At 30.4% G+C, this 26401-nt stretch overlaps 1 protein-coding gene across 1 annotated transcript in view; it reads left to right on the forward strand.

Moving 5' to 3' along the window:
• Nucleotides 1-26401, forward strand: part of LOC121122051 (acid-sensing ion channel 2) — a 139277-nt gene that overhangs the window by 280 nt on the left and 112596 nt on the right. The gene's annotated exons all lie outside the window — the stretch shown is intronic.

The raw sequence follows: 26401 nt of genomic DNA on the forward strand, positions 1-26401 counted from the left end.
ATATTTAATGCATTTTGATCCATTAAAGATATTTTATTCCAATTTATGGAATAAGTTAAGATACCCAAAAATTTACAAAGTCCTTGGGAACCTTTACTTGATTTTTAAGACTTAATTTGACCCCGATATAATCCTTCAAATAAAATCAATCAACTCATAATCCTATTTTTGTCACAATTCCCTTTTGCTTTTTTAAATGGAAAAGGGGTCTTTGCAATGTATTAAGAAGAATAATTTGTTCATAGAACTAAAGATAGTTTATTTAAGAAATACAAAAAAAAATCCACTCTCAATTTGGAGAAAAATCATTTTTGCTTGATTTTGTGTTGACGAGTCACATATCTAATTATTTTGTAATTTATTTTGAAATTGAAATACATTTTCATAAAAGATGTTCATTGCTTTGTCTTTAGTGTTGATACATACTAATGATTGTATCTCGTATACAAAATCTATCAAGACATATTACCAATATAAATCTAGTTAAATTGAATTGACACAATATGTTTGTCAATATAGTTAATAATTCTACCTACCTATTACCCAGTTATCTCTCCATCTTTCCAAGGCAATGCCAATATTTAATTATGGCGAAAGTTGGATAACTATATATTTATTTTTGGGCATTTTTATACTATTATAAATATTTGATATATAATTTGTTAAAAAAAAAAAAAAAATATTGTCATAGTTTATATTGTTATGTAATAATGAATTTCTTTACATCCCTTTTACATATATATACATAAAAATATATTTCATATAAACATCAATTATTTTTTTTAAAGTCAAGCTTAGAAAAAGGACAAAAATAATCGTAAACATCAACTGTACCTCTTACGGAAAAATTAAACAATATATAGTTATACAACATTGCAGATCTGCCATTATTGCTTAATTTATTATAATTAATGAGTTATTTTAAAAAATGAGAGTGAAGATAAATATTGACGTACCAAAGGACAAATAATTTATTTTAAAGAGTTATGACTGAAATAGGTACCGAAAATAAATATTCCACAAATATGAAAAGCAATACGGAAAGAAATGCCAGAAACTAACGAATTAACTGTTAAAATTATATATTTCATCATAAACACGTATGCAGAGAGTTGTATGAAATATAAAGTAGGATACGTGAGATACTTTTTCCATGTTGCAACCTGAACAAAATTTTCCAAAGCTGTTATCATTATTACTTGAGGAGGCAACATTCAGATATAAAGTAATAACGAGTGTGTTTCCCGGGAGTTATAAATGTAAATCCTCGGTTGGACTTAGAGTAAAATTGAGGATCAGCATAGGAGTTAGTCCAGCCTATATGTCGTCGATGAATACGGTGTGAGATTTGTTTTTATTCCTTTCCTCTTCTTCATATTGTCAAGATTACTAAGTTAATTTTCGGTTTCTTTTATTTTTATAAACCGGCAGGTCATATTTTATAAAAATCTACATTATACATTTGAGTTTTTTTTTTTTTTAATTTCTTCTGATAGTTTGTTTTTTCTTTCTTTCTTTCATACTTTATATTCCTTTATCAGAGTGTACATACTTAGAATATTTTATCGAATATGTCATTTGTAATAAAATTTAATGTTACTCTACTTAAAATTTAGTTTGTGTACAAGAAAATAATTATTTTATCTTGGTTCCTCCACAAAAAGCTACAATCAAGTGGATGGAGGGACCACTGGCAAAAGTCAAATACATAAAGATTATTTAAGTAATAAAAACTGTCTAAATTCGGTTAGACTGGCAAAATAAATTAAATTTATATATATAAATCTCACTTAAATACTCCTTTTGCAATTACATTTTGGTGTGCAACCTCATGCACATTAAGATACATATAATTGTATATATTGAAACAAATTTTTTTTTTTTGCAATTACTCAAGTTTTTGGAATACTCTTTTAAATAAATATTTTTGTAGAAATATCATCAATTTTGTTGACATAAAAACTCTTTCTTGTTTAAAAAGTAATAAAAAAAAAAAAGATAAAATAATCAAAGAACTTGGAAACTTACAAATATATACAGGTATGTTTAAATTCCTTTATAATTTAGAAGAGTTTTTGGTTTACTGATGTAACGAACTACTTAATTGTAATTAATAGATGCTAATGTCCAATTTACTTTTCTTCACGAAGCGTTTTGAGAATGAAATTATATTCCAACTAAATTCATCCAAGAACCCCTCTAATACCAAATAATAGTTCAAAGCCATTGGGTTGGCTGGGGTCCCAGGGGTAGTGTGGGATAGATAAAAAACCACCGCCAATGGATCACAATTGCGGTTTTCAATTTGCAAGCTGAGAGCTTATAGTATTTTTGCTATTAAAGGGATTGTTGGGATGTATTGGATGAATTGGCAGTAGTTTTTAACTATCCCACACGACCCCTGGGCCAATCCGAGGGTGGAGGGTACTCAACGATTTTTTAAGAGGCCCTAAGCTATTTATCTCCCCTCTCCTTATCAATCCTCTCAATCAATTTCTTAGAAGATTAGATTGAATTTAAAAACTTACAAGGAAATTGTATTGTAATAAATATTACTTACTTGAAGGTACTCCTTAGGATGATGGAGCAATAAAATATAATTAGATATTTGCCATAAATAATATTAAGTAAATTTAGAATGTGTTATTATTCATAATAAAGTTTGAACAAAATACAGGCAATTTTTCTAATTATCAGTTTTCTCCAGGGTAATCTTCCACGGGCATTTCCCCAAGGCAGTTTTCCTAGTACCGTATGTTTTGTACAATATATAAACTAAGTAAAGAGTGATAAAAAATAACTAAAGTTTCAACAAATAAAATATTTAAGATGTGATTTTGTATATAAGTACTACGCCAAGGGTAAAAACGTACCGAACCGAACTGCAGTGAACCCCAGTACCATATCAGTCATTATGATGGGTAGACATTACATTTAAAGTGTAGGCCATTATCATCACCAACTTTGATGATTTTTAGTCAGGGTGTCTATCCCTACAAAAAGAAAATGTATGAAATTTTAAAACTATGATACACGACGCCATTATAAAAGTCGATGAAAACTACATTGAAGATAGAAATGACAACACATGTGCAATATTCGTAAATAATTTGAACCCAATTGAGCTATTGAGGGAACATCTTAGTGAACAGTTCGGGAAAAGTGCCCTACAAGTAAGTAAAATATTTTGAAGAAGGCTTGAAATGATATCACACCTGCTTATCTTGAAAAACTAATAGCAAGAAACCATAAGTATGAAACGCAGTTATAGCGACAAAAGAAGGATTTTTTGATGAAGCTTTAAATAAATAAAAAAACTTATTAAACATGACAAATAAATGTTTATACCCATATTGAACCTTAACTTTTCTTTATTTTAATAGCCTAATTACTGTGATACCGAATGATTAAGTAGTTAGAAAAAAACTTTTTCTTGGCCGTGTATCTTGTTGATATTTATTTCTATTTTTTGTTGGTAATATATAAAATTCCGTCTTTAAGGCGTAGTAATAAAGTACAGTATTATAAAGATAAATATATAGTTAATCATTTCTTAAAATATGATTTGATATAATTTCGTATTTACATCATTAGTAAAGATTACTGACAAAAAGAAGATACTTCTGTATATATTGTACAGATCCAACAAACGTACTCAAAGTTTCTACTTACACAATTTTCTTGGTTACTAAAGCCTGACAATATAAATAATGAAGAGCATGAATTTCCATTATGTCAAGAATACTGAATGCCTCAAGTGATGGAAGGATTCGGAGAGAAATACATACATTCAACTTATACTGAACAGGCTCAGATACCAACAATACTTCCTGTAACAATGGGCGTTAAAGAAATGATGCACTAGGGTATCTCCTAACCCGAAGCAGGTAAAGGCAATATCAATTGATGCACGTAATGAAGTAGTCGAATTTTGCCGTTCGGATTAATCAAGAAGAACCTTACCTCAGAAATAATACTTTTTTGTCGTAACGGAACCTACTGATAAAGTTACAATGGAAACGTGGTTAATTTTGAAATATTTGAAAGAATTATTTGGGAATTTTGAGGATATCAACGCGTGTTTATGTATGGACTTTTCGAAATTGGCTTCTCTCCGCTCTTTAAAAAGCGCATTTGCTGGCGCAAGTGGGACACATAGTGTAGGTGTTTGCAGTGTTGACCGAAACGGAAAACTTCTGATCATAGGATCGAGAATACCAAAAATAACGGTATACCACTCCAAACGTCATATTATGTAAGCTTATGTTTGTAATCCTGCATTGCCCCCCTGTTTCTTTTTTACATGTGAAAATTGCAGAACAACTTACTTGAAGACGAATAAATTGGTGGACCAAATTGAGGAAAATAGTGGTGATGAAGTACAATTTTAACGCTGAATATCGACCGCTAGGGCAGAATTTACTGCTATAATACTTTCAATTCAAAAATTTCTTGAAATTTTTTATGATAACGCTGAGCAGCAGGTAAAGCAGAATGTAATTTTTGAATAAAAATAAATCTAAAATTATAGGTAAATTTTCTCAAATCTTCCAAAATATATCTCCATTCAGGCACGGAAACGACAAAGATATGCTTCCAAAGCCACTACATCTGCTAGGATAGATAAAGTGAAGCTATCATTCAAACAGAGCAAGCTTTTTGTCATTGATTTCAATAAATGTTGTTCAAATTGTCAATTAAACGCTTTCAAGTAACATCCATTCAGTTATAAAACTGAATACTTACTTTAATTTTGACTACATGTTAGAATTATCTCTAAAATTCATTCCAATCTTCTTTTTTTTTTTGTCAATGTTAAAAAGGATGGCATTTTAACAGAAAACAAAACCTGAAAATTTACTGAGAAAATATTTTCACTGCTATTAAAATTATATATATCATGGAAGAGTAGCCAGAAGAAGTTGCTTTTACTGAAGTTTCCATTATGTTCGTCGTTGCTGGCTATGCATCCAAATCACTGTTCCCTAGACTAAAATGAAAATACCAATAAATACAGCTCGCATCTTCAAAAAATTTCACCTCGACTAGCCCAAAAAAAATAAAAAAATCATTCCAAAACTAAACTACATAACAAAATTAATGGTAGTGTTAATTTGGGGTAACCTACTCTACTTTTTAGCAAGTTGTGTAACCTTATCTATAACCTCATAATGAGGTTATAAAATTATTTATTATAACTTGTGGTCTACTTCCACTAGTCATCAAGTAGTAATGTTTAAAACACTAAGGTAAATTTAAAAGTAAATTCATTAATATATTACTTTAAAAAATTCCGAGGTATACTTTATTAATTATTTTGCTAATTTGATTTCAACAATATCATATATAAATACAATTATTTTGTTTATATAAACATTTAAAGACATTTCAAAAACAAAACAAAGAAATTTGAAACACAAAAAAAATAATTTGAAACACAAAATAAAGAAATTTGAAGCACAAAATATAGAAATTTAAAATTATTCTGGCCTGCTCTGGTTGGCTCTCCTCTAGCTCTGATATCAACCACTTGGACCTTGCAGTTTTGAGCGTCTTGGAGAGGAATGTTTCCTTCACCTCTCATCCAAATTTGGATTCGCTCCAAGCTGCCATCATGACAGCAGTGTATGCCATGGATACGACCTCCATCATCAAGAGTTGCCATACTGTTCGCTGGCGTGTGAAGGCTGTTATTGCTAGAGAAGGAGGATATATATTGAATAACAAATATGTATACCTTAAAATAATATTAAAACATATTAAAAATTGGTTTTGAGCTGTCTGTGGAATTCATCATTCTATTCCGTATTTTTTTCTCCTCTTTAGACAATTGAATACTTTATTTGTATCCATGATTATCATTCAAATTCAATAAATAAAACAAAAAAACAATTGAAAATAAATCATGGAGAGGTTCTATGATATATATTAAAAAAAAAGCTTTCTTGGATTGATTTAATAAAAATCACGTTTTTTCTCATTTATTCATGTTTCTGGAAGTTTTGGGTCCTCGCTCTGTAACCCCATGAACATCATCCCTACTACAATGCACGTGGGTCGAAACATTAAGTTTTAGGGGTGTTTCTCTGCCATGGAAAAGGACAACTTTAGTACATCGAAGAAAGGATCCTTATCCCGGAAATCTTATCCTCCTTCTCCTAGGGCAGGGTACTGAAAAGGGGTCTTGTAGTGTTTATTCCAGCACGAGAGTAACCCACAAAATAAGGCCTAGCCTGTCACCGGACCTCCATTTCACAGAATTTATTTTTTTAGTCCCCAAACTTTGAAAATCGGCAAGAGATGAAATACTCCACTGCTTATATTATACATATTTCAATACAATTTCTTTGGCTTATTTTATAAATAATTTATAAATTTTTAAAGCAAAAATGTTTATAAACTCTATTTATGAGTAATTTAATTAAAAACATTAAAAGGCATCGAAACAACAACTACGTAAATTTTGATTTTTCTTAATGCATCATTTGTTTTTATTTTTTTTTGGCAATATCTTCTTTCTACTTTACTTTTCTACATATATCACCAACAAAAACAAAACTATGGAATAGTAATTTTAAGGTCAATTGATCGCTAAAATAATTGGTCACTCCTTCAAGAATAAAATAATACGATAATGAACACATTAATCTAATTTCCATTTCAATTTTAAAGTGAGAGATTGAGCCTTAGCTTTAAGTTAGTTGGAAAAATTGTAATTCAAAACTTGTATTTACGATATAGGAGGCCCAGAGGAACACCACCATCGAGTTTGCTTGCGTAGGACATAATCCATCGTACCTCAAGAAAATGCTCAGATATCCAAATAGAACAGTCTACGACGTCTACAACCATTGGAAGCATGGGAGGGCATTTAATGTGGCAAGTAAGCCGTGCAACAGTCTCCAGGGACATCAACATTAACCTGAGGAGGATGCCATATGGTTTCTATGAAAGTTATATGTTTATAGACAAAATGAAGGCTACCCAGGCTGTCTGCAGAAGAAAATAGCCGAACAATTTGATGTCCAATGTTAACCGAATCATCTTTTATTCGGACAAGAAACAATGGACCGTCGACAGATTCCGCAACATCAAGAACGAAAGATAGTTGGCCACAGATAGAGTTAATGTGCCCCAAGTCTTTAAAACCAAGTTTGCAGTCAGGATCTCGACCTCTGGGGTCATTGGGAGCAATAGCAGCGTCATGCCCCCCCCCATCTTTTTGACACAAAAGGAGAAGGTGTATTTTGAGAGGTACTGTGAATGTCTGTCTAACCAAGTGATATCTAAGATGAAAGCTGAGGCCAATGATGTCAAATTATTGTTTCAACAAGACTCGGCTCCTTTCACAATGCCTGCAAACCCCAAAACTTGTTTAAAGAAGAGAAGGTGTCATTTAGACGCCCAAACCTGGCCATTTTACCCCTCTATATGAGTTCCATGAGTTACTTCCTGTAGGGGGAGTTAGAGAGAAAATATATCGACCAATTCTCTGAACAGCATCGACTTCTTGAAGGCCTCCGTCATAATATACTGGAACAAAGTCTCCCCGCAGACTTGCTCAAGGCCTTCAAATTCTTTAGGCCTCGTATTCAGCGAATAACTGGCGAAAATAGCAAACACGTTCAATGATTCTTTTCTTTTGTATTATTATAGCATGTAAATAAAATTTCGCAACTTAACTTGCTTCCCTTATTTATCAGGATGCAGTTAAAGGTAGTACGGTATTACTTGAACGTATATATATGTATCAAGAAAAATTTGTTTGGGAATTAAATTTAAAACCGGTCAATTATTTTGCAATATCTTAAATTTATTTAGAAATAAATATTACAAAAAAAAGTTATTTATTGATTAACAAAATTGAAAAGACCTTAAAAATATATGTCTTTTGTAAAAATGGGATTCTTATTTCATTTTTTGGATAATCAAACAAACAAAGAAATTAATTTTTAGACTATTGCTATAAGTAGGTAATATTTTTAATAATTTGTTAAACAGCATTTCTATAACGAAATGTTTGCTTTCTTTTTGTAACTATTTATATAAAAAATAGTGTTATGTGCAACAATCCCTCTTCCTCATTCATCAAAAAAGCTACATCCATAAAATTTACATTATAATAGTATAATATAATGTACAGGGTGGGGATTTTAAATCTGGAACAATTTTTGACCTTAATATCTTAGCAACCCTGTGATCCATGCTAACGAAAGTGTGCTTATAAGATTTAGCTGATCAAACTATATAAGATGAAATATAAAACTATTTTAATGTGTGCCTCTGTGCCAACCATAAATAATGGATGTTTACAGATCCTGTGTCATTCTAGAATTTGAAATTGTCATGGTTTTTCCAAATCAAGTAAATGGCATCGGATTTTTTCCGAAAAATACAACATTTATAAGACCTTTACGGGAAAGGAAATGTGGTCTCTTAGCTCTACGAATCTGAACCCCTTGGACTACTAGTTGTGAGGTGTCTTGGAGAGAGAGTCCAATAAACTTGTACATACCATTGTTGACTCCTAGGGGGTCTCCATTCTCAAGGCAGTGGCTGAAATGGACAAGAAGTTCTGTTTCAAGGTCTTTGCCAGGTTCATGGCCAAGTTTGAGGCTGTGGTTGAAGCTTCCTATTTCGAAATTTTTGAATTAATTATGGGAAATAAAATGTAATATACATTATCCTTAAACTTTTCGGATTTAAAATACCCACATTGAAGATTATTGTGAAAAAAAAACACTATTTTTTTGGTTATCTGATCTTTAAAATATTGAATGAAAACCGTTTAAAAAATTTTTAAATAAATTTTTCTAAGAGGCATTATTCTGGTAAACATACATAGGGTGTATTTTTCATTGGTTCTCCAGTAACAGATATCCTTTGAATAATTAGAATATCAGTTGATATAACTTTTTTTAAGATGTTTTTAAGAGCCACAGCAGTCTTTTGGGATGACTTTATAAAGTGATTTTCTCAAATCCACAATAATAAGTGATTTATATTAAAAAAATCAATGTAATATATCATCTTGTGGAAAACTTCTTAACAAATTGTTTTAAAACAAACTCATACATACTTTATCTTTTTCTCTCTATAAAGTAACTATTTCTTTCACCTAAATGTAGCATATTATAAGTTTAAAAACGGATTTGTGGTTTTAATCGAAAAAAACAGCAAATGGTTCTTATTTCCTGATATTAAATTACAATTTATTGCCTTCGATGTCTGATAAGTGCTACTACATATTATGTTTTCTTTCCACTTGAATGGAATAAAGGCTTTACCCATGAATATATGTATCTACCAATTTGATCGTTTCTATGAAGAAAACATAATTATATACTAACAAATGTACATATACCTACTTATATTAGTAATGTGGTAGGAATTATATTCTTACACAATCTACATAGTATTCATTCTTTTCCGTTGTCTTGAAAAATAAGATGATTTGAAGTGCCACATTATTTTTATCATATGTATATGTATGTTTGTATTAGTTTATATGTAATCTTAATAAGTCCATAGATAATTTATTATTGCAACTTAATTTTCTTTTTTTGTGAGGATAAGTCGCAATTGATAAACCTTTCCTCACATACTTAGAGAGTTTATGCACCTAATAAGACTCAAATATCCTTAAATATAACACTTTTTGGATATAATGCTTTTGCTCCACCTTCTTAAATGATCATATACTTCCTCTATAAATATTTCTTTGGGACTCCCTGAATCACCATTTTTTGAAATTTATTTATATAGTAATTTTCTAATGCATCCTTTTTGTTTTTTATAAATTCTTCCTATCCAAAACTCTTTTTCAGCCTTTGTTGAGGTATTCTTTAAATGCTCGAAGGTTTCTCTAATTGTGGGACATCATCCCAGAATATGACTCACACTTTTCTTTATTCGTTTGCCACACCTCACAAACCTGAATTCATCTTCTCTTCTGTTCTCATTTTCCCTATGTATAGTGATCCCGTTGAAACCCTGTACTTTATATTAATTTAAGACGTCGTTACTTCCTTATCAAAAATTGTTTTATTGTACTCCCTAAGATTGTTGTCGATTACCCTAGTTTTTTTAAGTAAATGAAGAAAATCTATTTGTCTTCCTCTTGCATTTAAAATTATTTCCCTTAAAAGTTGGTGTGAGTGGTTCTTGGTACTTTTGGTTTTTAATAATGCCACTAATCGATTTTTGTATTTACTGTATGAATATTTGATTTTTCAAAATTATGAATGTTTGTATTGGAAGCAATGAAAGTTTTGCAGAAGAATCCTTTGAATTTTGATCAATTATTTTATGGATTCAAACCGTAGTGGGTCTACAGAATCTTCGTGGTTAATTATACTTTGCAAAATCATTCTGTCCGTTATAATTTTTCTTTTCTTTTTTAATTATTGAGGGTAGAATTAAAATCCAATATATGTATATCTATGTTTATCGTTCCTAGTATACCTTTACTTTTTATTGTCTATATTATATAATTCTTTATATTTTTAGGAGGTCTTAAAAACTCTTTATATATATATATAAGAAATGTTGTTCTCATTTGTGGTCATATTTGTCACTTTTAGAAAGGGATTAATGGACGGAAAACTTGATTTAACGCTTTAATTTTATCTATCAAATTTAGATTGTGTATTTTTGTGACACTAATTCTTTTTAAAAGTATGCATTTCATTTCTTGGATATCATCATGTAATTTTCTACTTTTTTTATTGTGATTTCTAGACAACTTGCTTCCTCCTTTTTCTTGTACTCCATATTTGGATAGTACTTTCTTGTTTAGTATATTTGTTAAGCACCATATTTTTCTGTTCAAATTTGTTTATAGGCCACTAATATTTTTAAATTCCTCTAAAATAATAATTAGATTACCATTGTCTGCACCAATATATTTTTCTTCTATCAGAAATGAGTGATCGTCTGATATAATGTATTTGTGATTTTTTCTTCTCTGAACTGGTCTCACGTCAATATTGAATTGTAGGGATGTTAGTGGATCACGTTGTGGGCAACATTGATTTATTTTTATATCTATTCCTCTTTCAATTGCAATGATTCTCTTTTCTCCTTTTTGGATTATTGATATCAGTTTGATAAAAGCTGAGGAGATATCAATCACATTTAGTTGATGAAGTGATGAAGGCTTTGGTGAAATCCATAATAACCGTTGCTATGTTATTTTCTTTAATTTAACATCATATCCATTCTCGGACAGATAGAACGGCATTGGTTGTTGAACATTCGTTTCTAAAGCCGAATTAGGAGTTTTGAAGAATTTCTCCTAAAATTGTGAGTAGGAAATTGGGTATTAGTTCTGTAAATTTTTAAAATTTTGTTCATTGAAAAGTGAAATTGGATTCAGGTTTTGAGTTTAAATTGGTTTGGTTTAGGATTACAATATGAAGTTATACATTTAACCAGTTATAAAATATATTACGTAGTGGAAGCACGATCCGTAATCAGAGTACTTAGGTTGACTATATAGTCAATGTGGGGGTCAAATTGGAATAATCAGCAAAAAATATTTAATATTTTATTCAATATAAGTTTATAATAACATTTAAAATTATAAATGAAGAAAAAAAAATTCAATTAAAGCAATCTTATAAATTGTTTACAAATAAAAAAAACAGATATTATTTTGTTTTTATTAGTAAATCTGCACAGCCCAAATACTAATTGAAGGATCAAATACTTAATTAATAAGTTATGATTTTTTGCCAAGTTGTAAATTTATTTTAAAATATCTTTCTTATTTTTTACAACATAATGACATGATATATGTAATCAATTAATTAGAGTAGACACCATCACTTTCAAAAATACGACAAGATATATATTTTTTTTACAATACTACGAAATAAAAACCTAAAGTTCACTATAAATCAATTGAAATATTTAAAAATAATTCTGACAGAAGTACGATAATATACATTCATGATAAAACAATTATTTTTCGAGTTAAATAAGGCTGTATATTTTCATGAACTAAATTACCGATTCATTTAATGTGACAAAAATTACATTCACAAAATGGAACAATATCTACTTATTACATGGCCGTTAACACTTCCCATAAAAATGGTCATTAAATATATTTTACTAATTATATATGTAAGTATGGAATATAGATAAGCAAAAAAAAAAAAAAAAGTACATGACTGAATGATCAATGTTGAATATCTTAATGCATCTTAACATAATAGATCTTTATTTGTAATGTATATATTGCATAGGAAGATCATTTATATTTTATTTTTTAGTATTAACGATAACATTGTTTAAATTATTAATATACTATTTCAAATTATATTCTTATAATAGTTCATGGAAGAAACTGAACTTAAAAATAGCAACAGCAAAGACTATGTATATACATAATTCCTGGATTTCTATGACTTTTTTTAGAAAGAAAATTTTCCTGAGAACTTGAAAATAAATTTGTTATTCCAAAAAATAAAACAAAAAAACCTATTGATGATCTTCACAATCTCGCAGATCCCTAGATGATACACTGAGAAGCCCCTCGGGGAAATCACTCACATAAATATTAATTTAACCATATGTACCAGAGATAAACTTGGAATTGGCAATAAAGACCCTACCAATAATTGAATGTCATGAACCAGTAGAAGATAATGGAAGGCTTACGTGTTTAGCTAACACGTAAATTAAGAAGAAAATAGATTTTGTGGGGCAAGTGTTTACCTGTAGGAGATATATGACTAGAACTTATTATTATACGTTTTAAGTATGATTCATCATTTTCTTAGTTCTTCTTTCTTCAATCCTAGCGATGAGTAAAGAAAATAAAAAGATAACTAGCACCTTAGGACTGAAAGACCAACGTATCAGTCCTTAAGACTGTTGAATGGTAAAATAGATTGGACTGATAAAAAAATACTGAAAGGGGTGGGGGGAAAAGACTGATAAGGCGATCAGTCCAAGGACTGATCCGACACTACCTATGGCACTTAAAGTGTGACCTTGCTAAAATATTGCTATTTATTAAGTACTTGTGTTAGAATTTGAAAGGAAGTAACATAGAACTAAATACTATATTTTAAATTTGTATACATTACAATTCTTTGTCAATGTATGAATCACACTTTTCAAAATATTTATAATGTACAAAACATGAATTCTCTAATTATAGAACCTTTTTTAATGTAATAAAACCACTTTTACCATAAAGCAAAAAGTTTTGTGCATACTTTTTTTACATGAATGATTTAATATATATTGCCTTGATCTATGGAACTTTGTTAATATTAACTTGTTAAAATTTGTCTGTGATTGAATAAGGAGAGAAATGACATAACATCAAAAAAGTTTGATAATTGAGAGGGTTATTGAGCGCTAGGGTCCTACCTTAAAGCTTAGGGGAAGAATAAAAATTCCATATATATGGGAGAGGTGTGCCAATCTAATTCAATTTTAGCCCTAATCTTCAAATGCAAGAGCATATTCTAGGCACTGTAGAAAAAATAATTTTGAACTTACATCCAAAATTTAGGACTGAGCTATGATACTAATTTGATTCAATTTTGAGGTGAGTACATTGTTCCTGGTTGTTTGAGAATCCAAAGTAGTTCGTTGGGCAACAATTTATATTTCTTCAAATCAGGGCTATATTTTTTTGTGTCTCTTGAAAAAAGGAACTTAAATGAAACTTTTGAAATTCAGTAGAATAACTTCAAAATTGAAATCTCTGTGTCTCTTTACAAATAGAGAATACAATAAAAAAGTATATACATTTATCTTAAAACCCTCATTTTGTTTTTATAAATACGCTATGTTATGACGTCTCAAAGAGTAGATAGATCAAAATATTTCTGTTATTTTAACAGAAATATGAGGACAACCTTTTATTTTCTTAGAATGGTGAGCTTTTTAATAACTCCTAAAAATAAAATTGTAATATAAAAAGCGCAATAATTTACGTAAAAAACGTAAGACACAAGAACAAAATTTTATGGATAAGATTTGCACAAGTTTGAAAGCACTGTTCCATGGTAAAATGGAGTAATTGTAAATTTTTAAGGATACTTAATCAGTGCAACATTATCTGACAAATAGTTTAAACATTTAAAAAAAAACTATATAATCATTTAATCATTATTTAAATATTATATTAGATATATCATTCGAGATCAGAGGTCAGATTTTAAACATCTTTTGTAAAGGATTATAATTAATGAAAAGGAAAACATCCTTACAAAATGTTGTAGACTTGGCAACGATTAATAAGTTTAGAAGCCTTTCATTATATCTAAGGTTTTCATTATCTATTTTCCTGTATATTAATAGAGTATTCATAGAATTAATCATTGTTATCAACGTATATATGTACATATATTAGATGGAGGAACATGTTGTTTTGTGTCACTCGTAAAAAAATATATGATAGAAATCAATGAATACCAATAAGCAAATCATATGTATATGTACATATGACGTATATTGAATTATCGTAGTACCAATCTAAATTTTGCCTCTCATTTTACTCAATACCTAAATATACATACAAATGTACAAACAATCAATGCATGTGTATACTACCTATTTTTGACGTAGATGACTTACGCATGTAGTGAGATAGCTCTCAGTTTCTATAAATTGAAATGGAAGTTCTGATAAAGGACATGTATAATTAGATCCACATCTCTAACCTACAATATCTACTTGATGTAAGCGTGTACATTATACACGCACATCCTGGCTAAGAAGAGAGGAAAGGACCTCTTGATATTTCATTAAACAATTTATTTCCTATATTTTTATAATAAATTAATATTACGATTTTTTAACGAATATTACAACAACAAATGGATTAGATTATGCGACATTAATAATACATTGTAAATACTAGTGAAAATTGATAGAGCCCTCAATATTGTTGACAAGCATGAATGATTTTGAAAAAATTGAAAAGTCAACAATAAACCAAAGTAAATATTGAAATTGAAAGGTAGCGTTTCACAAAGCTTTTAAAGTGATTAGATCGAATAATATTAGTGTTTATTTAGGGAAAGCTCATTCATATCTTATTCTAAATCCAGTTTGTCCCTAATTACGTATTCATAATAAAAACTTGAATTGGGCTAGGGAATTTTTGAACACTTTGTGCATTGAAAGTCACGAATGAGTGTAAGACATTTTCCGCATGCTGAGACAAGTTGACCTTAACCAATAAATAGTAATATTTTGAGTGTTAATAAAACTAAGCCGTTGCTTGAAAAATTAGCCATTTTTAATTAATTTCGATGGTTTGGAACGTTTATTTTATCATCCATTTAAAATGAGATCATATGTTTATTTTATAATTAAGCTAATAAATATCTTGTTGGAAAATTTCAATTTGTGGGGGTGATACTTAAAAAAGTGCTCCAAAAGCAATTATCAATTTTTTTTTTTTTTTTGGTTTTTGAGGTGGTTCTTTAAAAAAAGAGTTCCGACTTTCAACCATCAGATGAGATATCTTTAAAGATTTGGGATTTATTTGTCTGGAAGCTATGAGCCTCTAAATGAAAAGCACCCAATTTCATCTTTATACAAAGATCATTTGAATTAAAAAAATGTATTTAAAAATGTTTTTTTTTTAATTTTTCAAACTTAAGCTTTAGAATATATTAACATACATAATTGATCCCTAGATTTAACTGGTCCTTTTTTGAAGGCCATGAGGCTAATATATCAGATAAATTCCTCATTTGAGATTAGGAGATCAAACTCAAGACCCAATTTTTGCAGTAGCATGACTAAATTACGAAAATGGTCATTTTTATAGAATCAAAAATAGACAACTAAAAAAAATTATGATATGTATAAATACCATTTTTACCTACTACTTAGCTCAGAGGAATACAAATTTGGATGAGATTTGCCGCAGAATTTTTTCTACAAGACTCTCCATATTGAAAAGTCCAGTTAGTTAATGGCAGGGTTGGAGGAGGGCGATATGGAGACAGGCCAGAAATCAGCTGTATTGTTATTGCAGAAGTTTTAGTTCTTCTTGGGGGCGGGAGGTGAACTTAGTGGACTTTTTGACGTTGTAGGTAGTCCAAATGGAGATTTCAGCGTTCATTACAGTCTTATCAGGACAAACACTGGTACGGAGGATATTGTACACGCATTGTTTTTGTTGTTGCCCCTCGGACATTTTTACACTTAGAGATGGGATAAAACGAAAACTGGTTTATTTTTATTTTAGGTGTAGTTTGATTGCGTGTCCCCACTCTGAATATGATAATTACTTCTAAACTTGCTATGTAATATGCCAAAAGCTGAGTTTCGCATCAACTAGCATTCCTCTCCCTATTGTACATATAAAATTGAAATGAAACTTAAAAAAGTAGATGTATATTTATCATAATAATTTATGTCGTTCTGAGTTAGTCAGTATAATATTTATGTTTTTGTAAATATATATAACATACAACTCTTAACATGCCTCTTTAATTTTACTCTCATACAATAACAATACAAAAATCTTTTAGTGATTTTTTACTGGGAAATTAATGCAAACATTAAAAGACATTTTTTTAAATATTATTTTGACAAACCATGAATTACTCTAGAGCTACAAATATCCAATTCCATATATTGCTTTTGTTATTAACGAGATTCAAACTATTTGTTTGCAAATTTGTTCTTACTCGAAAAAATCTTTTAAAACAAACAAACAAACAATTCCATTTATCTGAAGAAAGACAAAAAAATAAATCAGTCCTCGTCAATTCACAAATTGTGTCCATAGTGAAGTTGAATCATTTATCTCTATATTTATGAGCACTCTGCTCAGAATGTTGACACATCTAATTTACTATTTATTATTTTATAATTCAGCAGTCCTTATTCTTTTTTAGAATTGATAGGTACTACTCTAATCAAATACTTATCAATTTCCATACTATTGTTATACCAATACACTCATTAACTAAGTTTTTGTTACACTCATGACTAGTTAATATATACGTATGTGTTGATTGTAAATTTAATTATTTATTATGCAATTAGTATTATTTTTCCATTTTGTTGTAGCATATATATGTGTGGTACTTGGGCCTTTAAGATACTCAGTATATAAGATAAGAGCCCACACCCTTAGTTATTATCTATACTTTTTTATTCACTACTTCACTCCGTTTGGCCCCTCTTTCGATCAGGAGTATCACCTTCCATGTTTAAACATGGTTACTATACTTCCCGTATTTCGAAAAGAAAAAAAAAACGAAACAAGCCAGTAAAGTGAACGATAAAACAAAAAAACGCACAAAATTATAAATTAAATGTAAGCGTGCGACACACAGAAAAAAAAATAAAAAAATAATTATAATGAGCTCAACGTAGAAAACTTTGAAAGTTGAGTTGTCTTTAGCCAGAACAGTACATTTACAGACCTAAATAGCATTCCGTTTATTCCAATTCTGTCATTACTAACCCAAACTCTCTTGCGTATTTCTCTTGAAGTCAAAGCTTCGCTGTAGTTGTGATTAGTAGTTCCAGGATATGGTATAGCTCAAATAATTTCTTCAAATAAACCTGGTGTTGAATCAATACGATATTCTCCAAGGGATTCGCCAAGGATTCATATATTTTCCCCGTCGACCATTTCTGATAGGGTAAACTCACTATCAGTTATTTGATTGCTTCTCATTTGTAACTACCATATTGGAAGAGTTTCATCCCATCGTCTGCTCTAACTAACTCCTTTAGTTTGCTATGTCTTTTTTCCAGTAATCCATAGGTTTATGGTCTGTAGGACGGAGTAGTTGTGTGTTTGATTCCAACATGTTGGACCAAATATTTGAACATACATATAGCACTTACAAATTGTCGACCTCTGTCCGAATGAATAGTGTCAGTTATTCCAAAATTTGATAACCAACACTTCATCAAAGCTTTAACCACTTCTTGTGAAGTTTTGTTAAGCATTGGTTCCCCACATATCCATTTGAGGTATGTGTCAATGCAAGTGAGCAAGTTTTTTTTTACTTTATTTTTCAAATGACCCAACAATATCTTCTGATTTGTTCTTTTATCTAGCTGATATGGTAACTGGAGGGTTAAAGGGAAAATATTGATCCCTTGTTATTTTGGTCTATTGAGATTGATTACAGTCTTTGATAGTCCTTTCAACCATTTGTATTGCTCCATTTTCTAATACAAAGTTTCGTTTGATAAGTGCGATTGTGTCGTATTCTCCAACGTGTACAGCGGTTTTTTGTATTGAATTGATTTTTTCTTTATCCATTTCCGATAGAATAGGCTTATCCACTTTAATAAAATTTATAGGACGTGATAAAAGGTCATCTATAAAATTTTTAGATCCTTATTTATAACTCAATTTGGAGATGTATTCTGAAATTAGGGAGAAATATCGAGTTTGTCCGATTTTGATTTTTCGCTCTCAATACATCCACTATAGGCTTGTGATCTGTTAGTACGTCGACCTCGTTACTTTCAATCATGTGACTGCACTTTTTTTTTTTTTTTGATAAATAGATAGTAGCTCACGATCAAAAGGTGAATACTTTTTTAGCTCCGCTTAATTTCCTGGTATAAAACGCGAAGGCAAGAATATCATAATCCATTTTTTGGTTCAAACCCACTCCTATGGTGCAATCAGATGCATAAGTTGTAATCTCAATCTTAAAAGGGAAAGTTAGTATAACCGATTTGGAAAGGTGTTGTTTTATTTCATTGAAATATAATTTGTCCTCCTAGGTCAACAAAAACCGATCCCATTTCATCTTATTATATAGATGTCCAACAATTTTTGCACAATTTGGTACAAATCGACTATACTAATTAATTAGTTCGTATTGACTTACTGATATCTATATTTTTTGTTGGTTATTTAAATGTTTCGAGTGATTTTTTACATTTATCTGATGGAGTTTTTCCAAATCGGTTGATATTGTATCATAGATACTTTATTTTCTCTTTTCCAATTTCTCGCTTGTTGATGCTCAGTATTAGATCATTTTGTTCTAGGCACTTGCATACCTGTCCAAGCAATTTTTGATGATTGACTGTTTTAGCAGATATTAAAAATTGTACGTATATACATTAGCGCCATCCAAACCTTGTATTATTGAGTCATTGTATCTTTGAAACGTTGCTCCTGAATTTTTTAGTCCTAATGACATTCTAATATATCGAAATGAACCGAGGGGGGGTGGAAACTTTAGCATTGTCTCTATCTTCAGGAAGAAATTGGTGGTATGCTTTTACGTGTTCAAGTTTAGAAAAAAGTTCACACTCAGCTAGAGAGTTTGCAAAATCATGAATGTGAGGAGGTGTATAACTGTCGTGGATTGTATGATTATTGAAAAGTCTATAATCAACGCATATTCTGGATAATCCGTCAGACTCTCTTATCATGCGAATAGGCGAACTCCATGGTTTTTAAAATTTTAAAATTTTTTCGTATTGAGTAACTTGTCGAACTTTGCTTTGACTGCTTCCTATTTTTCTTTTTTTTAATCTTCGAGGTTTACATCATACAGGTACTTGTTATAATTTGTGTGATTTATTCTTGTCAATGTTAAATATACAAAATGTGACAAAGTTTTTATAGAGCTTGGTGAACTCTTCCTTAATAAAACTTTTACTTCAATAGATCTATGATATTTCATTGGATTTTTCTACGCATGCGTTAAAGGGTATTATTTTACTTTGAATGATGAAATCACTTTGTGAAATATGGGGGATATATTGTTTCTTTTGAGGAAATCTAACCCTAGTATACTTGATATGTCCAGAAGATTTTCTCCTTTAATACTTGAATATCATGAACAATAGGTCCTTAATTTCTAAGACCAGACACACCGGCTGTAACTCAAACACCTTGTTTTTTAAGGATAGTAGTCGTTAGGTATTAGTCTTGATGGAAGAATACTACAAGAAGAACCTGTGTCTATTAACTATTTCATCCTATTTTGATGTCTGTTAAATTAAAGAGAGACACAGAATAATAGTAATGTGCCTTTGTTTTATACACATAATCACCGTCATTACTATCAATGGCATTAATATTTTACTTAGTAAATTTTAACAGGGTACATATTTGTGGAATTACACATTTGTAAGCTCCTGATCCGAATGTTCGATCATAGAATCATTATTTCTTCTTTTTTGATTGGTTTATTATATTAGGTGTCTTATGAATAGCGTAGACCTGAACTGTTGGTAAGTCATTTGTCCGGGAATCCAACGATTTGCAGAGTGTATAAGAACTATCCATAGATTTTTTTCCAAATTGAGCTTTTAATATTGTCTTGCATTCTTGTGCAACTCCACTAATTGTTGTGAATTTGATGAAATATTCACGTCGATTTGTGTTTGATGGAAATATCAATTTACTCTGTACATAAGATTCTTCAGATCCTACTTTAGCGTGTAATAACTCCATATATTTATTCATTCTAAATTCGTCTAAAGGGGCATACAGTTGAGATAATATACTTTTTGAATTATCATATGGTGCATCTCCGCTTCCGTCGAGCTCCAATTCGTTAAAGTGATCAATTAATTCCTCAAACAATCCCGATATAACATGGAAGAATTTTTTCTTATGACCTTTCACATCTTTGAGATGAAATTGTGCTTCTAGTGGTATGTACCATTGTGTGGGGTGTTTTTTCCAAAAGGAACCAACTTAACAGAAGCAGTGTTATTTTCCATCATTTGAAATTTTAGTTGTTTATTTTCACGAAAAAGTTGTCTTTTAACATATTCTTTCTTGACTCCACGTTGTGTGAACTAATATTTTGTTTATATTTCAACTACTTAGGTACCGGCGTGCTACGTCATAGTAGGGTCTTGAGTCATGACTCATGGGCAGGAGGGACAGAATCTATTATCATAAATCATTTATTTAATCATTAATTCTTATATACCACTTTGTTTATAAAATAAACATACTTCTTCTCTCTATAAATTATAAGCCAGGGTCCCCATTGTGGTGCTCGGAACTTTACGAGACTTAGTATATGAAATAATAATCAACACACTTGCTTATTATATATATTTCTTTATTCACTACTTCACTCCCTCTGATCCTTTTTCCCATCAGGGGTGTTACTTTCCATGTCTATAGATGGTTACTACATATGTATTGTGTCTACCAAATGTTATAAATAAAAGATGTGTAAGAAGTATAAGGCTCAATATCTTGGCAACCCTGACATCAATGTATGTTTTTTAAAAGTGTCCTCGACAGAATCAGCTGACAAAACTATATCGTAAAAACGCAAAATCCTTGAGATGCCCTCCTTAGAAGAACGCCGTGAACCCATTATTATGTGCATCCGTCCCAAGGAAACACCCAATGAGATAATTGAGTATAGGAAGCTGCTTAAATCAACTCTATACAGTGTGGCTCAGACTTTCAAGGATTCTGATGGGTCGTGAAGCTCCTGCAAATAAGACTCATGATCATTCTGAGAGCAAAAAACGCTCTCTAGACTTCCGTAAATGTTTCTTACATTTTCTGCAAAGTAATTGTTACCTCCTAGCTCCCAGATCTGAACCTCTTTGAAGAACATGTTTTGGGGCGTCTTGTATAGAAAGTCCAATAAACGTGAGCATAACACTCCTTTGGGGCTTCCATTCTCGATGGAGTGGCCAAAAGGGAAAGGAGTTTATTATTAAAGGTCGTGGTAGGTTCAAAGACAGGTTGGAGGCTTTGTTTGAAACTGGAGGTGGTTGTCTTAAGTGATAGACCCCTACATGTTCGAACAAAAGATTTGTGATATGCTGAATTAATTTTGCGAAATAAATTGTATTATACATTATCCTTAAATTGTCCGGATTTACCATCCATTCAATTTGTATGTAATTATAATTGCATATCCACTTGAATACTTTAAAACACTCCTCAAATCTTTTCCGAATAAGAAACTTATTATTTTAAAAATTTCAGACTATTTTCAAGAGTTCAATCATACATAGAGATATGAAAAGTGTCAAAATCCTATTGAGTGTTAAAAACGAGCCTGAAAAAATGTCCTTTGATATCTATAAATTGTTGATAGATATCACTATAGATAAAAATAATATTATGTAGCAGTAAGATACCAAAATTCCATAAAAATAGCTCTCATGATGTTTCATTGAAGTAGTAACGAGCAGTTATGAGATACGAGAAATAAATATATTTTGTCACTCGATATCCAGCAGTAATATAGACAGAAATTTCTCACATGTCGATCCCCAATTCCTCAATTCTACTCAGAGACCAACAAGGACATACACATATACATAACTCCTCAACAAATCCTTATTATTACTTTTCATCTTTTACTCGCTAATGATTACTTTATATTTCTAAGTTATGGCCATGTTCTCTCACCAACAATAATGAAAACAGCTTAAGAAAAGAAAAGAAAAAACATATATTCAGGTAGTAACTACAAAAATAAAAGCCCTCTTCCTTTATAATATTATTTTCATCTATGAGCCAGTGATGTAAATCGTGTGTATTTTTAGCTTCTCCGTTTTTTGGAATTGCTAATCTAAAGAATTTTCTGTTCCTTAGCTGCTGTCACTATTATTTAAATAAATTTATTCTCCTGTAAAATTCAATTATATTCAAAACCTGATAACACATTTGTGTATGCTGATCAAAGACAGAGAGCAACCTAGAGGATTTGTTGGAGAGTCATAATTGTAAATCCTTCTTGGACTCGGAGTAGAATTGAAGATTAACATTGGATTTATATTTTCTTTTAGAATATTTGCTAAATAAATTTACCCATTAAAAAGCCTTTAATATGGTTAAAAGTTGTAAATATCATAACAAAGCACCGTTTTGATTATAAATATTATTAATTATAAAAAGTGGTTATTATTTAAAGTAATCATAATACAATAAGCCTATTGTCAAATCTTTATAATAATTTTTAAAGAGTCCTCTTTTCCAGGAATCTTATTCCTAATTTATTCGCAACATAATATTTTCTATGATTCTAATTCACTCTCTAAAGCCTCTCAAAAGTATCTATTGAAGGTAAATATCATCCCTTCCACATTTGAGGAGAATAATTTATTTGGTATTAAGGTTGCATCTTTACATAAATATATAATAAAAATACTACTAAATATACTAGATTTGGTTTTTTAAAGTATAGAAGTACAAAATTAGATGTATATATAAACCTACATACCAACTCGTGTTGGGATTCGGTATGAAAATCCAGACCGGTTTGAGACCGTTATAGGTTTTTGTAGCTTAACTAATTTGGTCCTATAAAAAAGTTCGGTATGGAATGTTCTCTAAGAAAAATTCGATCTAGATCCGTTTCGTTAAAAAATTATGTTTGGATAGGTCTCAAGACAAAAACAATCTAGATAGGTCTTATAAAAAAATTAATTGGTTTTATTTCTTATTCGTTCTTTACAGATTATATATATGAATTTCTGATGATGTCATATGCGGTTTAAAATTATCACATCGGCACAATAACGTCATATGAAGTGAATTATGTAGGATTAACCATATTTATACAACTCATTAATCAGGAGTGGGGAGAAAATGAGTTCATAGATTCAGACCCTAAAAATTATACTATAGGTTGTTGTTAAGATCAAATCGACACATGTTTCAAAAATCTTTAAATTGTTACTGAGGCATATTTACTTAAAAATAGACATGAATTGTAAAATATGAATGTTTGGAAAGAGCTCATTTCATGTATTTTCCTCAAGCATCAATCATAGCCTCTATCCAGGCTCAGAAAGAGGAACGTCCTTGATGAGGTATTTCCTTGGAATGTTGGTCATTTTCTCCTTGATTGAGATAATCAAAGAGTCCTTGATGATATGAGATGTTTAGATTTAACGTAGGCCTAGACAAAATAATATTTAGGATAAAGATCCGGATTGTGGATATTTATTTTCAAAAAAAAGTCATAGCTGTACTTGCTCAACCTTTTCAGTAACCTGTCCGGGATCATCAGTCTCAAAAAGAGCCTTAAGAATCTTTTCCATGGTCTAGATGGGGACGCCAGTTACATTTGAGACTTCCAGATTTGAAATTTCCATGTTATTGTGGATAAAAAATCATTGTCTAGGCCCAACACCGTTCCTCCTGTGTACATTCAATCTTCTTTTTATATGGAGCAGCTGTGGCTTTAATGCCCAAAACCATTAACAAAGTTTGTACATAAAATAAGCAAAAATGAGACGCCATCAAACAGCTGTATCATAAAAAAAAAATCGCCGGTAAGTGTAAGCACCGATTTGAGATTACCCTCCTGTAAATATTCAGACCATAAAAATTAGTCCATGATTGAAAAGCGGACTGAAGGTGATGTTTGGACCTAGATATCGGTTGAAATCTTGTTAAAAAAACTCAAATAGACCAAATCGAAAAAGAAATTTTGTCTTGGACCGAGTTTTACGACTAAAACCTAAATATTACATACTTTTTCGTAATGGCTTTTAGTTTGTTTATTTATAGTCACACCAAATATACGATTTTCTTTTTATTGTATTTTATTTCTATGGAAAGGAAGTGAAAAGATATTTAAGGGAAGTACAAGATGGTATACATATAGTTAAACTGTTTTTGTTTTTGCTTTATCTTGAATGGTATATTTACCTAAATATAAATTTGTACATGTACCATATATGTATGTAAGTATTGGTTTCATTATAGATTTTTTCATATGTTTACATAAATGGTTATTTGCTTGATCAAATATAATATTATCATCACTTCATCACTTTTTATATAAAATAATAATAATGGGTAAAGCTGAAAATGGGTCATTAATGTAATGTAAGATGGACATAATCAAATGTACATACATATATATATCTTTAAAAAATTATATTCCTCTATTACAGAATAATTGAATTACTGCTAATATATCATATATAGTACGTATATAGAAAAGTTTGTGTTGTAGATGTACATATAATAGAAGTTAATTTTTTTTCTTATAATATGTTCACTTGTTTATTATTACGCCATTATTTATGATACAGGGTAATTAATTTAAATCTAGAGCAAGACTGGACTGAAAATGACTGCAGTCTTCAGTCATAAATAAGGACGGGCACAACACTAAAACCTAACAACTCCAGCTTAAAACACAAACTCTTCGAGAATAGAAGCCTGTAAGAAGTCACTCGTAGTTTGGTGTCGGTCCATATTTATTTGGTCCACTCCAGTCATAGGACTGCCCTTGGAACCGCCTCTTAACTGTCCGTCCTTGGAATTTTTCATAAAAATATCAATGGTTTATTAAGATATTTAAAATATTTATTAAGATTATTGCACATATCTTGCAAAAAATATTATTTTTTTAATGATAAAACAAAATAATACGAACACATTATATTTTTACTTAGATATATATTATATTCTGGTATAGAAGGTAATAATTAAAAAAGAGGTCCTCATTGACGTCAGGAGGGATCGATTTTACCTTCTTTAAGGATCGAAAAAATGGACTGGATCGCAGTCCTCGGTCCTAAATAAAGACTGACACAATAATATCAACCAGTGTTATTTGCACGTTGATTGGTCTCTCTCTCGAATACACCCCACACATAGTAGTCCAAGGAGTTCAGTTCTGGGAAGCTAGGAGATCTTAAATATTGTTTGTTTTTCCCGAATAAATCCAAGTCAAATTACTCAATTACAATACAAACTTCATCCCTCAAATTATTGGCATCATATTCTATCTGTTGACATGAATTTAAGCTCGCTAGCATAATTATTTATTGAATTATTTGTGCTCTCGGGCATATAACCAAGACGGAGACACGCAATAAAGGGGCCACAGTGGTCGTATTCAGATGACATTACAAGGATATTTTATTTTTTCTTATACAACTTTGTCATTGAAATCTTATGAACCCACATCATAAACATAGATATCTGGGTTGCCATGATATTAAGGACTAAACTTCTGCATGATTATAAATCCAGATACCCTCTATTAAAATCAATATTTTTCCTAAATTCAAACAACAACTTTTGGTGACAAAGGAATCCACAATATTTTTGATGTTATTTACAATGTGTGTAAGTTATCTGTGCTGCGAAAATGATTTATTTTCAAATGCAATTTTCTTTCTAACAAGTTATCAAAATAAAATAAAAAACCGGATTCTTAAAGCTTCATGGATTCTAATTTATTTTATTTAATAAAATAGCATCCAGTTTCAATTAGAGTTTTCAATTCAGAATGCGCATGTAGGTCTTCTCCACTTAGTCCCTCGGCAAATCCTATAACTCCTTCTTCATCTGATTTATAAGGTTGTCTTTGGTGTTGCAGCGGGTTCGGTAGGTTTTTCGTCCGATGGTCCCCCACAAAAAAATCCATCAGATTGAGATTCGGCGAGTTTGGAGAGCTAAGGTCCAGCA

This window comes from Lepeophtheirus salmonis, chromosome 7 (genome assembly GCF_016086655.4).
Source record: "Lepeophtheirus salmonis chromosome 7, UVic_Lsal_1.4, whole genome shotgun sequence".
NCBI lineage: Eukaryota > Metazoa > Arthropoda > Copepoda > Siphonostomatoida > Caligidae > Lepeophtheirus > Lepeophtheirus salmonis.